The following is a 15,841-nucleotide window of genomic DNA, read 5'->3' on the forward strand; positions in this document are numbered from 1 at the left end:
TTTCGAGAACTATTTTGTGAATTCTTGTAAGAGTTGTGCTATGTTTGGAAAACCATCTCTGTTTAGTGGTTGGAACCACATCAAAGCCGTTCCTTCTAATATCAATTCAAATCCCTTATACTGAGTATGGAGATCCGCAATCTGTTCAACTCTCAAAACTTGTTTGAAGAGTGAGACATGAGCATATGGATCCCTTGACCCACTTTACGTTGTATTGAAACATTGAGCCACTTGATATGGTCTTAATTGTTGTGGTTCAATCACCAATCTAACCAATTTGTGGTCTCTTGGAAAGACGTCTCTCGTCCTCTCCACTAGTCTTGGAGAAAATCCCGGTGGAATCCTCTCAAATATGTGTTATGGCATTGTTATTGGTTGAAAGTAAGTAGAGATTGGAGTAACCTTGTATGTGTATCATTCTAAGTCAATTGGATCGACAAGTTTGTACTCTCTTCCATATTTATCTACCATCAAAACTTGAACTTCATGGGCATCAGATGTGTATGTGAATGCATAGAGATTCTTATGAAATGGCATCTCTCGAGCATAGGGTTCTACACTCTTGTAGAAGATATATTGATTCCCGTTTGTGAATCCCTATATGCCCTCATGAGCACAATCTGTAAGCACTTCAATGGCTTCATTGGTTTTGATAAATATTATGGTTGATCGAAGGATGCGTGATTTATCATGTTTGAGGCTCATTCAAAACTCTAAAAATAGTACTTGACAAGCCCACTTTAGCTTAGTACAACTTATGCCCTTTTTGGCCCTGATCAGGTCTCTCAAAAGTTAAGAATTTGTGACTTTTTGGTCTCTAGAAATTGGTTCTGGGTACCCTAAAAGTTTGGATCTAGGAAACCTATAAAAAATCAGCTCTAAAACCAAAACCTGGAAAAATTCAGGTCTAGGTGTGTCCTATTGCCCGCAAGCTTTCTTCCTGGCTATACCTGATTCCATTTGGAGTCTTCTATCAAAAGTTAGAGCATTTTTAGTGAATTGCACTTGAAACAACACTCAAGACAATCTCAAGACCAGAACACAAGAACTTTGGCTTGTATCTTGGTGTCGAGAAGGTATATTTAGCTCAAACTTGGAGATTTGGGATGCTCTCAAGTACGTCTACAAGATCACCAAGTCAAATACCCCCACTATGCTGAGGTACATGGATCGTGATCCATGTTCCTTTGTCAAAAAATTTCTCCAAATTTTCCAAAATTTTGACTTTATGTAGACAAGGTCATATGCAGGCTATGTACCAGATTTCATCAAATTTTGAGGTTGAGGTACATGGATCGCAATCCATGTTCAACCACATATGGACTTGATCTCTTAGGAGTTTGTTCCTGACTATGTCCACAAGCTAAATCTCAAATATTTTTGGATTTGGACTTGGTTTGATAGGTCAAATAGCCAACACTAGGCCTGCACAGTGGTTCTTTGTCTGTCACTTGTTTTGCTCCCTTTTGACCCAAATTTGCTCAAATCGTTTGAAAACTGGACTTGGGGATATGTTTCCTTGTGTATGCACTACCGATTTGGAAAGTTTTAGGTTAAGCTCTCACTATGGGTACATGGATCCTGATCCATGTTTGGACCCCAAATTAACTTTTTTCGGGGCCATCAGAATCAACATGATTAGTAGGTCCTATGGTATCAATTATTTTGAAATGGACCTCTGCATTGAAAATTAGATCAGTTCTGGCACTTTGTCAGAGTACTTGGCAGTTTTGGCTTTTGACTTGGTTTTTGATATCCAAATTCAGTTTTGAAAAGACCACTAGACTCCCTGTGATGTCCTCTAGCTATGATGCAAGTTTGGTCTCAGTCTGTGAAACATGGATCGCGATCCATGTACCTCTGTGTCAGATGGTAATGAAACTTGGCACATAGCTTGTCGTTGATCTCCTGATTCTTGCTATATGGTTTTTGTGTGATTTTGACTTGTTTAGGTCAGGCAAAAGTCAATCCCTAGGTCTATTTTAAGGTTTTTATTTTAATAATTTTTTTTGCACTTTTGACCCACTGTTTGAACTTTTTTGACAATTCTTCTTTGGAGACTTTTGTTCACAATGGTCTCCGCTACAGGCTTGAAACATTTCTATCCAAAAATTTCTCAGGGGCACATGGATTGCGATCCATGTTTCTCCACTTTTGGACTTGATCTTTGGTGTGCTAATAGCTTATGGTCTTTGTAGCTTGCTCCACAAAGAATTTTTGGATTTGGATCAGTTTTGTCCAACCAAAACTGACTTCTACAGTTTGCTATGAAAATTTTGACAATATTGTTCTATTTTTTTCTCTTTTGACCACTTTTTACAACATTTTTGCATATAGTTCCTTACCAGCTACCTACTACCCAAATCTCATCCAAATTTTTTTGATGAGGTACATGGATCGCGATCCATGTTGCATCACATATGAACACCAAATTTGGTCTGATGTATAATGTGAGTTCTAAAGAAGGGGTTTTAAAATACAAAAACTATTAAAACTTTTCCTAAAATAAGGGGCCATTTTATTCATTCAAACATGTTAAAAGAGGGGGGGGGGGTTATTACCTTGTGAACGTACGTTATATAGGGGGTACTGAATGCCCCCCCAAGCGTGAAACGAGTTGGGTTGGGAGGTGCAGGTGGAGGATCTAGAACAAATGATGAAATTGCTGAAGGGTTTTGATGGGACACCAACAGTTCCAGATTTTTCAAATATGCTTCAATTGGTCCAAGGTATTTTTCTTGACTCGTGGAAGCCATGAAGATAAAGAAGAAAATGGCCAAATCTTTGGATGCAGCATTGGATGCAATATACAACAAGAGGTGAGTCTTTAATTGTTATGATCTAGAGGGCTACCTAGAGTGCTATGAGTTGGAAACCAAGTCAAGAGGGATACCAAAAGAGTTAATGATTAGATCCTTCGAGCACTTAGTGAGTTCAGATTCGAAGGAGCAGATTCAAGAGCTTACCGAAGTCTACAACAAAAATTGAGAATATTTCAAACAAGCTATTATACGAGTAAGTTATGAGCATTATGCAAGATATACATAAGAGATTCCAAGTCTACCAACTTACTCAAATATTCAGGAGCAAGTACGATCAAAATTAGAAGTTGTGATTGATGAGTGTCTTCTAGATGATGCTACTTTCTTACAGGCTAACGATGAAGATATAGTTAAAACTGTGTATAAAAAGTTGGGTTTTGCAGATGCCTTACATGACGTAGAAATCTTTGAGGGTGAGTCTATACAAACTCAAGATACATAGGGTGAACTTTTGCAAAGAAAATATACATGCACTACATGAGGAAAAGAATTAAGGGATCAAAACGATGAAGTGGCTAAAGCTCAAGATGAAATTGTGCAGGTGTATGAGTGGAACCACATTCAAGTAGACATGCATGACAATTTGGTTGCAGCTGACTCAGAATTATAGCAAAATTTTTGTGGTACAGATTCTACCCTAGGGTTCACTGATGATACAAATGTCATATGTCAAAGCAGGGTTACTGTTGAGACCTACAGGACCATGGACTTGGGTGTACCAGATTTACAAGGTTTGGGTACACGCGATTTTGAGGGCTTGGATATGCAAGAGTATGTGCTTGAAGATCTTCAAAGTGATTATTTAGAGGGGGTGTAGACTCTTTCTTTATCAAGACAGGGATCACACTATGGCAGAATGATCATGAACCTGATGATGCTTATTCAGAGGGGGTGCATAGTGAAGTGCAATCTCTTAGTGTTGATTGGTTGCATTGTTATGGTAGTAGATGCTATTTTCAATATGCATGTTGGGCTTTGTGCTACAGAAGTCCAAATATATTTGAATGAGGGAGAGAAACTTGAAGAACAATCTAAAATAGACATGTCTAATATGCATGTTATGTGTGGGAAGCGTGGTTTAAAGCCTCAAATGTGCATGGCAGAGGAATATTTTGAAGCGGAGAACCTAGAGCTTATATGCTTATTGTGGATGAAGATTTGGAAGGATTCTCAAATATAGATGCTAAGGGTATTGAGCAATCTAAATTTGTGAAGGAGTAAGTTTATTCAAATGCAGTTAATGACAACCTTATGCTATTGTTAGGTGATGCCCTACTTGATTTTGAGCATGTGCAAGATAGTGAAATTTTCTTCGATGCATCTTGAAATCCCAATGAAGAGAGTTTTTCCAGGGCACTCATATACTCAGATATGCAATACCAGAATTCCAATGCTGGAGGGGGTGAAGGTGCATTACCAATGCTCCTACCCATGATCGATAATAAACCAATTGGATGAGCCAATTGTAGAGGGGACATGGCAATATCAAATGATATATGATGTTATATGGAATTTCAAGTTACCCTATTATGTAGGGGATTTTTTGCTATCTTTTGATACATAAGGAGACGGTTATATGCATGGTCCAAGCCAATTGATTAATCCGGGTGAAGCTTGATATGCTGTTTATTTTGGGTGGTTGACTTATATACCATATGATCTAGGCAGTTTTCATGATGAATTATGGGTTAGCATCAGAAATTCTTGTGTTTTCCCTATGATCCTCGAGGAGGGTATATTCTAATAAGGCCACATGTTGGTTTTTTTTTTTCAAAGCATGCTCACAGTGGGGCAGTGCTTATAAGTTTACAAGTTTTGCTTGAAGTTTGAATAATGGTTGGCATAGATTGGAGGCTGCAAAGGTTCAGAGGGGGTGGATGTCATGCCACTCCGCTTCCATGATGGGAAAAAAGAGAAAAGGAATGCGCATAAAGCTCTTTGAAGCTTATACGTTTACTAAGCAGTGGCTAGGTCTCAAGAAAAAGCAAGATTCAATAATAAATGTATGCCAAATGTGGTGTGTTTGGTAGTGTTTGATTGATATGTATGCCAAATATGGTGCACTTAATAGAGAAATAAGTGCTCCAGGAGTACCTAGTCTAGAATTTCATATCTTGAAATGAATTGACAGCAGGGTATGCTGGTATACTTGTGCTCGGCACTATTGTGGTTGCGATGTATGCCTAATACAGTGCTTTAGCATTGATTTGGTTGATATTTTGTGCCTAGCAGTACCTTGGTCAAGTATGTATGTCAATAAAGGCTTCAGAGAAACATGATGTGCTTAACAGTTCTTAGGACTATACATATGCCAAATGTAGTTCCTTTATGAAAGAACTTTAAATTCTTGATAAACTGTGTGTCTTGAATGTTGTGCTAGGAAATGCCTTGGATTATGTATATGCCAAATGTGGTGTGTTATGAGGGCTAAAGGTTGTCCATAACCCACAAGAGCCCAAGCATGGGCCACCGCCAAATGATTTCCCAAAATGGAAAGTAAATGGCCTCAAGGGGGAGTCGACCTAAATCCATCAATGGCCGCCCAACTACAAATGGTTTTATTGTGGATGGGAAAAACAAATAAGTAGGGAAAGCATGTCGGCCGACAATGAGCAATGCATTGTACGTTATACGACGTACGTATAATACGCTTTAAATGGATGTATTATACCATATCTATTTTTATTCGATCGTATTATACAGTGCCACATCAACAAAACCACCATATCGTATAATTTCTTGGAATTTCAGTCGAATAACATTTCGATCAAAATATAGCTCTTTATATACCGTGAAGAGGGACTGTTTTCCTCATTCCCATTATCTCTCTTTCCCTTTTCTCATTTATAGGTGAGTTTAATCATCAAGAAAAATATTTAAAAAATCAATTTAAATTTGTTATATAAAATTTAATAAAAATTTAGAGCTTTGGACAAATGTGTTTAATAGGGTTTGGAGTTTGAGTTTAGTCTTTATCTACTCTGTGTGAAGTATATCTTACACTGGGAGGTAAATTAAGTAAGGTAGTTAATGATTACTTGCCTTGTGTAGACGAAACTCACACTTGGAAGTGATTTAATAAAGTTAAATTTAGCAGTTATTTGCTTTGTGTTGAGCTATGTTCACACTTGGAAGTAACTTAAGTTAGATAGTTAAAGTTAAGAGTTACTTGTTGTGTGTTGAACTATGTTCACACCTAGAAGTAACTTAGGTTAGATTTATCTAATGATTGTATGTCATGTGTAGACTAGTACTCACACTACAAAAAATTTAGGTAGATTAAATAATAATCTCTCTCTTTGTGTAGCTCGATATTCTCACACCTAGAAGAGATTTAGAGAAATAATGAATTTTGGTTGCTTGCCAAGTAGAGTTACACTCACACTTGGAGGTAATTTAGATCTAGGTTTTTTAAAAATATCTTGCCATGTGTAGAGTTTACTCACACTTGGAAGTTATTGAGATAGATTAAGCAATTTATTTATCATGATTCAGGTGTAAAGTGAGATCTCATACTTGAAAAAAATGTATTTTTAGTATTTATTAATTAAAGAGGTTGAAAACGTTGACGAATAAAGTAATGTAAATGATATTAGAGTTTGATTTTAGATGTATATTTAGTAATTAGTTCTAATTGAGTTTGCAGATCTTAAGAAGATGGTGAAATGATATGAGTGCTCACAGGATAAAAGAACATGTGTTCAAAATTCCTAGAAACATTTTAGCTTGCCAATACCCCCCAAGAGGTATTGAAGAAAAAATTCCCCGAGTGGGTGCTCAGGGCACAGAGAGCACATCTTGAGGGCAAAAAAAAAGGGAGTTCCCAAAATTATGGCTCCATCTATGGCTAGGAACATCGATATGACACTCGAGAATGATCAAAACCCTCCCTCGACTACTACTTCAGGTCAAGAAGGGTGTCCTTCATCCTCTACTGGGAATTGTAGCTCTTATCCTACTAGATGCTTTGCTAACCTAAGACGAAGTAATGCATGGACTGGAGCAGAATCTACACCAAGTGGTTCTACTTTGCATTAGGCATTTCATAAACAATGACTTCTTGAACTCCATCTTAAGTGGACGCAAGCATTTGTTGCATGTGGAATTCCTTTTAATGTCATTCAAAATCCTATCTTCAAAGATGCTTTAATGAGCACTGCGAAGAAGGGTTTTGTGGTACCTGATTATAATAAGATGCGTACAGTATACTTAGATAAAGTGAGAACTACATCAAAAAATATTATAAAGCACGGAACTCTTGATTATGTGCCACAGTATGGATGCACAATTGCTCTAGATGGTTGTACAAATTGTCAAAAGAAACCATTGATTACTGTGATGTTGATTTGTCCAAGAGGTTCCATCTTTCTTGAGGTGATTGATACATCCCTGAAAGAGAAAACTAGTGGATATCTTGCTGGTGTATATGAGCATTCGATAAGAAGAGAATGAGGACCTAAAAGTGTGACAACCATGTCACAAATAATGCATCTAGCTACAAAGCAGTTGGAAAAGCAATTGAAGCAAAGTATCCGAAGATAACATGGGTTCCAGGTGTTGCTCACACTTTGAATTTTCTCTTAAAGGACTTTGGGAAAGTCCCTTCTATTAAACAAACCACTTTGTGAAGTTTATAATAGAGCATTCATTTTCTTATGCTTTGTTTAGAACAAAGTCGAGATCCCCAATAAAAAATTTACAGATTTTTTGTGTGACCCGTTTTGCCATAGCATATTACGTTCTCTCTACGCTCCAACAGGTTAAAGCAGCCCTTGTTGAAACAGTGGCAAATAGAAGATGGGACATTTGGCTTGATAAATATCCCAAGTATGAACTTGCTGCTTCCAAATGCTATCAGCTTGTAAACTCTCCTGTTTTTTGGAGAAATGTAGACAAAATTGTTACTGTCAACAGAACCCTTCACTCATCTGATACTATTAGTGGACAAAGAAGCCTCTATCTTTGGATGGGTTTACTGGTACATGCATAAATCCACTCACAAGTTAAAAGACTGTACATCTTATGCAGGAAAAGAGAAAGCCATGATGATGTCGTTTGTCAAAAGAGAATGGGAGTAGCTTCATACTCCTCTACATGGAGCAAGTTTTTTCTTAGATCCTAAGTTCCAGATGCACAAGCATCTTCAAACAATGAAGTGATCAGTGATTTCAAGAAAGTGTGTGCTCAACTATTAGGCAATGTGGATGGATAGGTGGAATACACACAGAAGATGACATATACTAGCAGAGAAGGAATGTTTGGGGATCCTTGGTATATAGATGCTATCAAGACGATGAGTGCACCAGTTCGGTGGAAAGAGTATGGTGGAGAAAAAGTGGAACTTCAACATGTGACTGTGAGAGTATTGTCTATTGCCACCTCCATTGGTAGCTGTGAAAGAAATTGGTCTTCGTTTGCTTTCATGCATACTAAAAAACAAAATCGATTAAGTCCTAAGCGAGTTGTGGACTTGGTGTATGTATTTAGCCACACATGCCAAAGAAGAAAGCTTTGGGTGCTTTTAAACACATGAAGCAATTGCAAATGAGCTCAACTCTGATGATGAAATGGAATGGAACCCGAAAGATATTGATCGAGAATGGTTAGATGTTGAAGAAATTGATGACATGGTGCCTGTGATTGAGGGGACGGATGAGCTATAAAGTTTGTACTATATTCTCTATTAATTTTGCAATGTGAAACTTATGTAGAGTTTAGCTTCACAATCTCTCTCTCTCTCTCTCTCTCTCTCTCTCTCTCTCTTCCTCTTTCATTGTCTCCCTTTCTCTCCATCTGCTCTTTATCATTGTCAAAAAGAGGGAGGGAGAGAGAATATAACTTACACAATTGCAACAACATCCGACATGTTCATTTTTTGCAATAAATAGATTTTTACATACCAAAGAGAGGTTTTAGTTACAAATCTTGAGATTTAATATACAAAAAGAGCTTAGTATTGTTAGGGAGATTTAATTTAAATCATGGGCTGCATCTTCTAAAAGATCAGATACACGAAATTTTCATTGGCCAAATGAATCACTTACACCCGCATTTCCTATCTCTTCTTTGAAAACATGCCCATACTTTGCCTCGTACCATGCCAACTTTCTTTCTAGCACTGCTATACGAGCATGCAGCATGGCTGGGGTCTCTCCTTGACTTGCCAAATCCACACCTTGAGTTGCAAGCTGCTCAATTGACTACGGTTTCTTTGGGCAAGTATGTGTAACCTCTCTTGCGAGGAGTGTCTTCTTGATTGGCTTCCCGTGCATAAATCTTCTCGTCTAGGCGTCCTTTGCCAACATCTCTTGTAGTGCAATGATCGTTCCAATCAACTTTGAGTCACAATACATAGTAACAATAGCATTGTTGCACAAAGTAAATTGCCACTTGATTATTATTTGGTGGCGTCTGTACACTTGGATATATCTTGCAAGGATATTTCTTGCGAGGAAAATGTGTTGCAAATCTGAAACCTTCAAGGGAGCGGAAGCCTTAGCATTTCCAATGACTTGAAATAATGTGCTGCGTACAAAGTGATTCGGGCATAATTGTCTGCATTGCCTGTAATTCAGTGGCTCCCCTTCAAGTTCTAATTCGTCTTGTTGGGATGCAGCCAAAGCGCTGAGATCTCCTTGAGCCACCCAAATCTCTTCCTCTTTGAAGATTTGTTGACCCAATGCATGATTAAGCAAAGGATCATTAGGCTATTGTGCATTCTAGTCGGGAGCAATATCTTCCATAATTGAAATGAAAAATAATAAACTTTAATGATACACGTCTTAGCACTTGGAAAAGAGAGATGGTTTAGAGAATTCGGCGATTCAACTTGAAATACTTTAAAACCTGAATTTGAAGAACTTAAAGACATAAATGAAAAATACGATTAAAGATGTAGTTTAAAATATCACCACACATTCACACCGTTAATGCGAAAAAAGTTGATTATTGGTCTAATCATCAACAGGCCTCAAGCCATATTCGGCTACAATATGATAGCGAACATTATGGCCTCCATTCAAACAAAGGCTTAAATCCCATATCTCAGGTCTATCTAAGGGTTTGGGGGATTTTCCACTAGCAAGATGTTCGTGCTTGAGAACCTCGGAGGGCTCTGGAATACACTCAAGCAAGCGTCTAAGAATATATGAGAGACTATATATATATCAGATGCTTTAGTGAAACGAGGAGGATTGGTGCTGATATTTTCAAGGGTAGTCCATGGATAATCTCGCTTAAATTGAGCTCTACATTGAGGGGTGAGATTTGGCACCTTGGGAAATATTGCCAAAGTGCTTGATGGTGTACTTTGTCCGTAGTCTGCAATGCAAGCATACACTCCTCGCTCGCCAAAATGGAATAGAATAATTCTAGTGTGTAGATTATTGTGAATGAATTCATGACTATGCACGAATTTAATCGTCTGCAGAAGAGCGTTGCAGATCAGCAAAATGTTGTCTGTGAACTGATGTACAGTTCCAAATGTGTGTTGGAACTCTCTAATTGCAGGATTGCTTCCATCATGATGACATTCCTGAATCCACTACTCAAGGTGACCTCCATTCCAAAGCTTGAAGATCAACATAAGCCTTTTGCTATACTGAACAAGAGCATGGGGCAATATCATGCCAGAATGTTGAACTGTTGTAGCAGTTGCCTCCTCTAGCACAATGTGTAATGTCGGCTTGCTTCCTATTTGCTCTTTGTAGATCTTTTCCGCATAGACAAGATCTTTGAAGAGAGGATGCGCCACTAAAACTTGTTTCATATTTGCAAAACATCCGCCACCTAATTGGGGTGCTTGCAAGTGAAAGATGGAATGCTCCCAAGTAAGTGTGGAGGACAAGAGGATATGTCGTATCATCCAGGTGTACAGCTAAGGACTGAGCACCTTACGGAGGAGGTACATCCTCTTCTATCCTAGGACATTTTGAAGAGCCTTCGATCTTATCCTTGCTCTTCAATTCTGAATGTAGCTATGCTAGAAGCTGCACTCGCTCTTTGATTCTAGGTTTGGTTTTGATTTCTAGATGAACCATACTCTCAAAGCTTCTAGTGACCTGGAATAATAATTTCTTTAGTGTGTTATGCATCACTCCATTAGTGTGTAGAGCTGGGTCAAATGAAACTGGGAATGCACTGCATAGCTTCAGCCAACACTGCTCCACAAGTTCAATCACAAAATCATCGAACTTTTCCTGCAGGGGATTAAATGCTCATCGCAAATGATTGTCTAAAGCTCCATAGAGAGACAAAACTAGAGCATCACTAATGATTTTGTGGTGTTCACACGTTAACTTTGTCTCTACCATGACTGTAGCTTGAAAATACATGAAGCAATATAAGTAAGGTAAATCTAGAATAGATAAAAAATTGATATATATGATTGTAAATAATTCTAAACAACAACATTTCATGGACAGTAATAACTTCCAGTAATGAAAGATCTAAACATTTCATGCACAATAATAACCAGTAATGAAAGACTTTAGAACATATATAATTTCACCCTGTAGTGCAATGCAGTGGTCAACAATCAAAGACGAAAAAACATATAATAACAATCACCTTGTAGTGCGACGTGGAAGTCAGCAACTGTCAGGGACGAAGGATTAATACTACTAAACCTCTCTCTACAGTGCGACACGATGGTCAACAACAACTCGAGATCATGAAGAATCCATTAAACCCAATCTCCTTGTAGTGTGACACGATGATCGGCAACAACCAAGAATGATGGATTTAAAAACTCTAAACCCCTCCCTGCAGTGCAACACGGTGGTCAGCAAAAAATAGAGACGAGGAATCTATTAAACTTAATCTCCCTGCAATGCGACGCGATGGTTAGCAACAACCAAGAACGATGGATTTAAAAATTTTAAACCCCTCCCTACAGTGTGACACGGTGGTCAGCAACAATCAGAGACGAGGAATCTATTAAAGCCAATCTCCTTGCAGTGCAACCCGATGGTCAGTAACAACCAAGGACGATGGCTTTAAAAATCCTAAACCCCTCCTTGCATTGCAACACGGTGGTCAGCAACAATCAGAGACGAGGAATCTATTAAATCCAATCTCCTTGCAGTGTGACGCGATGGTCAGCAACAACCAAGGACGATGGATTTGACAACCCTAAACCCCTCCCTATAGTGCGACATGGTGTTCAACAACAACGAGAGACGGGGAATCTATTTTTTTAAATCTGATCTTCCAATAGTGCGACTCAATGGTCAACAACATCTAGGAAGAAAATATGTAAGATAGCTAACTCCTCCCTGTAGTGCGACTTGATGGTCAGCAACACAAAACAACTCTAAATAGAACTATATTAGTACAATGGAGAACCCAAAACTCACAAGACATACCCAAAAAAAACCCAGTGAGACCCAATAACTTGTCCCAAAAATATTCCAAACCAATACCAAAATAGTACCATATGAAGCATAGAAAACACCAAAAATACCAAAGATAGTATTAACATAGCACCCAAGACATATTTAGCAATGCCCAATAAGGCCCAAAATCTTGTTAAAAAAAAGAGCGAATGTAGTACCAAAATACTACCAAAGAGCACCAAATGAAGCAAAGAAGTACCAAAGATAGTAACAACATATAACCCAAGACAAACCCAACAATACCCTATAAGAACAAAAAAATTGTAACTAGAAAGTACCAAAGCAATACCAAAATAGGTCAAAAGAGTACCAAATGAACAAAAAAGCACCAAGAGTACCACGGATTGTGCCAACAAAGACAAAATGAATTGTACCCTATATGAATACCAAAAAAGTATCAAACTAGTATCAAAATAGTCCAAGGGAGTATAAAATGAAATAAAGAAGCACCAAAAAGTTCCAATAAAAGTATCAACATAGCACATAGTTTTAGAAAAAGTACCCAAATACTTAAATAAAGTTCTAAATGATTTAAGAAAGTACCAAAGCAGCATCAAAAAGTACCAATGCACTAAACTAGAAAGTACCAAAGTAGTTTCAAAATAGGTTTAAAGAGTACCAAATGAACAAAAAAACACTAAAAGTACCATGGATTATGCCAACATAGCACCTAAGGCAAAACCAACATTACCCTATAAGACTCAAAATTTAGTAACAAGACAGTACCAAAATAGTTCAATAGAGTACGAAATGAAATAAGGAAGCATCATAAAGTACCAAGGAAAGTACTAGCATAGCACCTAGTGTTAAAAAAAAGTACCTAATTAGTTAAAGAAATTACCAAAATAGTTCAAGAAAGTACCAAAACCCTAAAAATGTCAGCAAATAAAATAGTCAAGAAGTAAAACATGCCAAATCACCAAACCATGTATCAAATAAACACTTTTAATATTCATACAAAATGCAATAAGCCATAAATACAATATCTCCTACTTGGAGCTTGTGGATATTTTCAAAAAACCCATGTCTAATTTGTAACAAGCACCAATTTTCTCCCAAATTTGGCCTCCACCTCTCTGGTCTCTTCATCAAGGACATAGATTTTCTATCAGTGTAGAACAATGCACACTTTGAGGGTATCAATATCCTCCATCAAAAAATTTTCCATGCCCTCTTTACCTTCATATATCAATAGTTGGTCCTTGTTTGCTTGAATAGTGGCATTCAAGTCTGTTAGGTTTGATGACCCTGAATGTGATACCCGTTTAGCAGTCTTTATAGCAATGCCTCTAAATTAGGTAGGTAGTCAGCCACTATCTCTCTATTATCTTTCTCTGGTTCTGTGCATATGTTGATGCCACTTTGAGTCATTCGGGCCTTCTTATCTGAATGCATGACACTTCTAGGGGAGGAACAATTTTTCCTCATCCATGTCTCTAGTTTATGGTCAAGCCCACCATTCTTAGATGCTATCATTTGCAACACTCTTTCCCCAAACCGGGCCTATGCTACTCTATGCCCTGCTGGGTCTTATTTTTCTGCATGACATTTCTCAAAATTGTAGCACCTAGAAGATTTATTGGTCAATTCACCACATGAAATGGTCCCCTAATGAACTTTGGAGAATAGAAATCTATACTCTTCCACCATATGTGGTTGGAAATGGATTCTTTTGGTACTTGTGAAAGAGTGCATGGTGCATGGAATGCATGTGTGCACGATGTAGTGTGAGAGAGGAGAAGCATGTTGTGGAGGTAGAGAAAGCCTCCACAATATGAAAAGATCCTTATTCTTTGGTATATAAAGAATATAGTTAGTGTGGTCATTGGGTGGTCGGACATTCAACACTCGGCCGTCGGGCAAAGGCACAACACCTTTACCCCAACAATTTTCCATGTAAAGGCGAATGTGTCAATAAGTGGGTGCTCAATCAAGGAAATTTTGGACCCAAATTTGGTCCTTTCAGCGCTAGAGAGAGAATGCGATGCGACCAATGGATGGCGGGCTACCATAACAGTAGCTCAGATTTTTCTTGTTTTTATCTCAAATTTCAACATTTTCAAAAAAAAATCTAGTTGCATAAAAAACCTTAACAATAATATACGTTGTGATTTGCTCGAATCTTTCTTGTCAGGACCGAATATAGGACCAATGTACCATATATCACACTCAATGTAGTTGTGTGCACTTTTTCAATAGGAGAGACTTCATAGTATTCCCGCTCATTCTCATTCATTTGCACTCAACTAACTATTATGTTTGCATTTGACTATATTGTGTTTGCGCTCAAAAACACAATGGAGAATAGAAGACCTTGATGACCATCCGCAGTATTAAGTCTGTCAAAATTTTTAACAGCTTTGATTTGGACAATGGTCGATGGCTTTCCACCACCATTATAGTTGGAGGCTTGGTTCTCCTGGAGACGAGGAAGAGAAAGTGCACGGACAACGAATTTGTGAACAAATATAAAGGTAGGGTGAAAAACTTTTTCTTGTCAAACAAATGGGCAAAAGTCAAAGAAGTTCTCATTGAACACACATATATGCACACAGAGTTGCGTCTATGAACAACGCCAACAGGATTTTCAAAAAACCGACCAAATTGTAAGTGTTCTTACATCCACAATAGATTTTACTCTTCACTCGTGTATTGTGTGTTCAACCTACCAATTGCAGACAATTATCCTTCCAAGAAAGAAGACTAGTAGCCGATGGCTTGCATTATTGGCATTTTTGATGCATTCCATGCAAATGTGGGAGAGTTACTCTATAGCACTAGCGCCGGAAGAGAGTTGGTTGAAAGGGGGGTTTTCTTCTTTGATCATTTTTATAATGCTCTACATTCTACGTTTGGCTTCGGCACTCTAGAATATCTCCCGTTTTCTTTGAAGGACAGTCTAGAGTGGCTAGTCCCTTCATCTGAAACCTCTGAGTGTTTCAAACTAAAGCTCCATCAGGAAATACAAAAGTGCTTAAGACCAAATATTGCTAATCGGTTGGTACGTGTTTCAATATTCATGCCCATGCATGTGTTCATCAACTTTTTCAATGATGAAGAGACTAGAGAGACTAGAACTATCCTACTCTGTAAGACAGAGAAATGCCTCAATTTTCTGGATGAATCTTGGGATGCCCATGATTTTGATGGAATCTTATGCAAGGTAAATAAAAAGTCTATTGTGTGTAAGTGCATGATAGCTTCTCAAAATTTCATAGCTTCCTTCCACTACATAAGGTGGCATTGAGTGGATGGTCATCTGGTAGCTTTGGACCAAGGTTTAACCGATGACCTGACCAATCCTTTGAGAATGCTTGAGGTATGGTGTGGACCTGATCTGCTAACTGTTCTTAGCATTCGAGGCAATGTGAACTACGACAAGTGCACGAGGATTTGGAGAATGAGGTTGACCTCTCAGCCTGCCTCCAAAATTTGTTTTCCACTACAACATGCAAAAGGTAGTATTCTTTGTATGTAAACATTAATGATGGGTTAATTATTTCCCTACTTATTATCATCACAAAATATTGGTCTAATCTAAATGTTCGATTAGCTGTCGTACAAGTGCCTTAGAGAAAGGAGAAGAAGACATTGTGCGCACAGATAAAGGATGACCGACTGTTT

Source organism: Adiantum capillus-veneris, chromosome 18 (assembly GCF_014529385.1).
Source record: "Adiantum capillus-veneris isolate H3 chromosome 18, ASM1452938v2, whole genome shotgun sequence".
NCBI lineage: Eukaryota > Viridiplantae > Streptophyta > Polypodiopsida > Polypodiales > Pteridaceae > Adiantum > Adiantum capillus-veneris.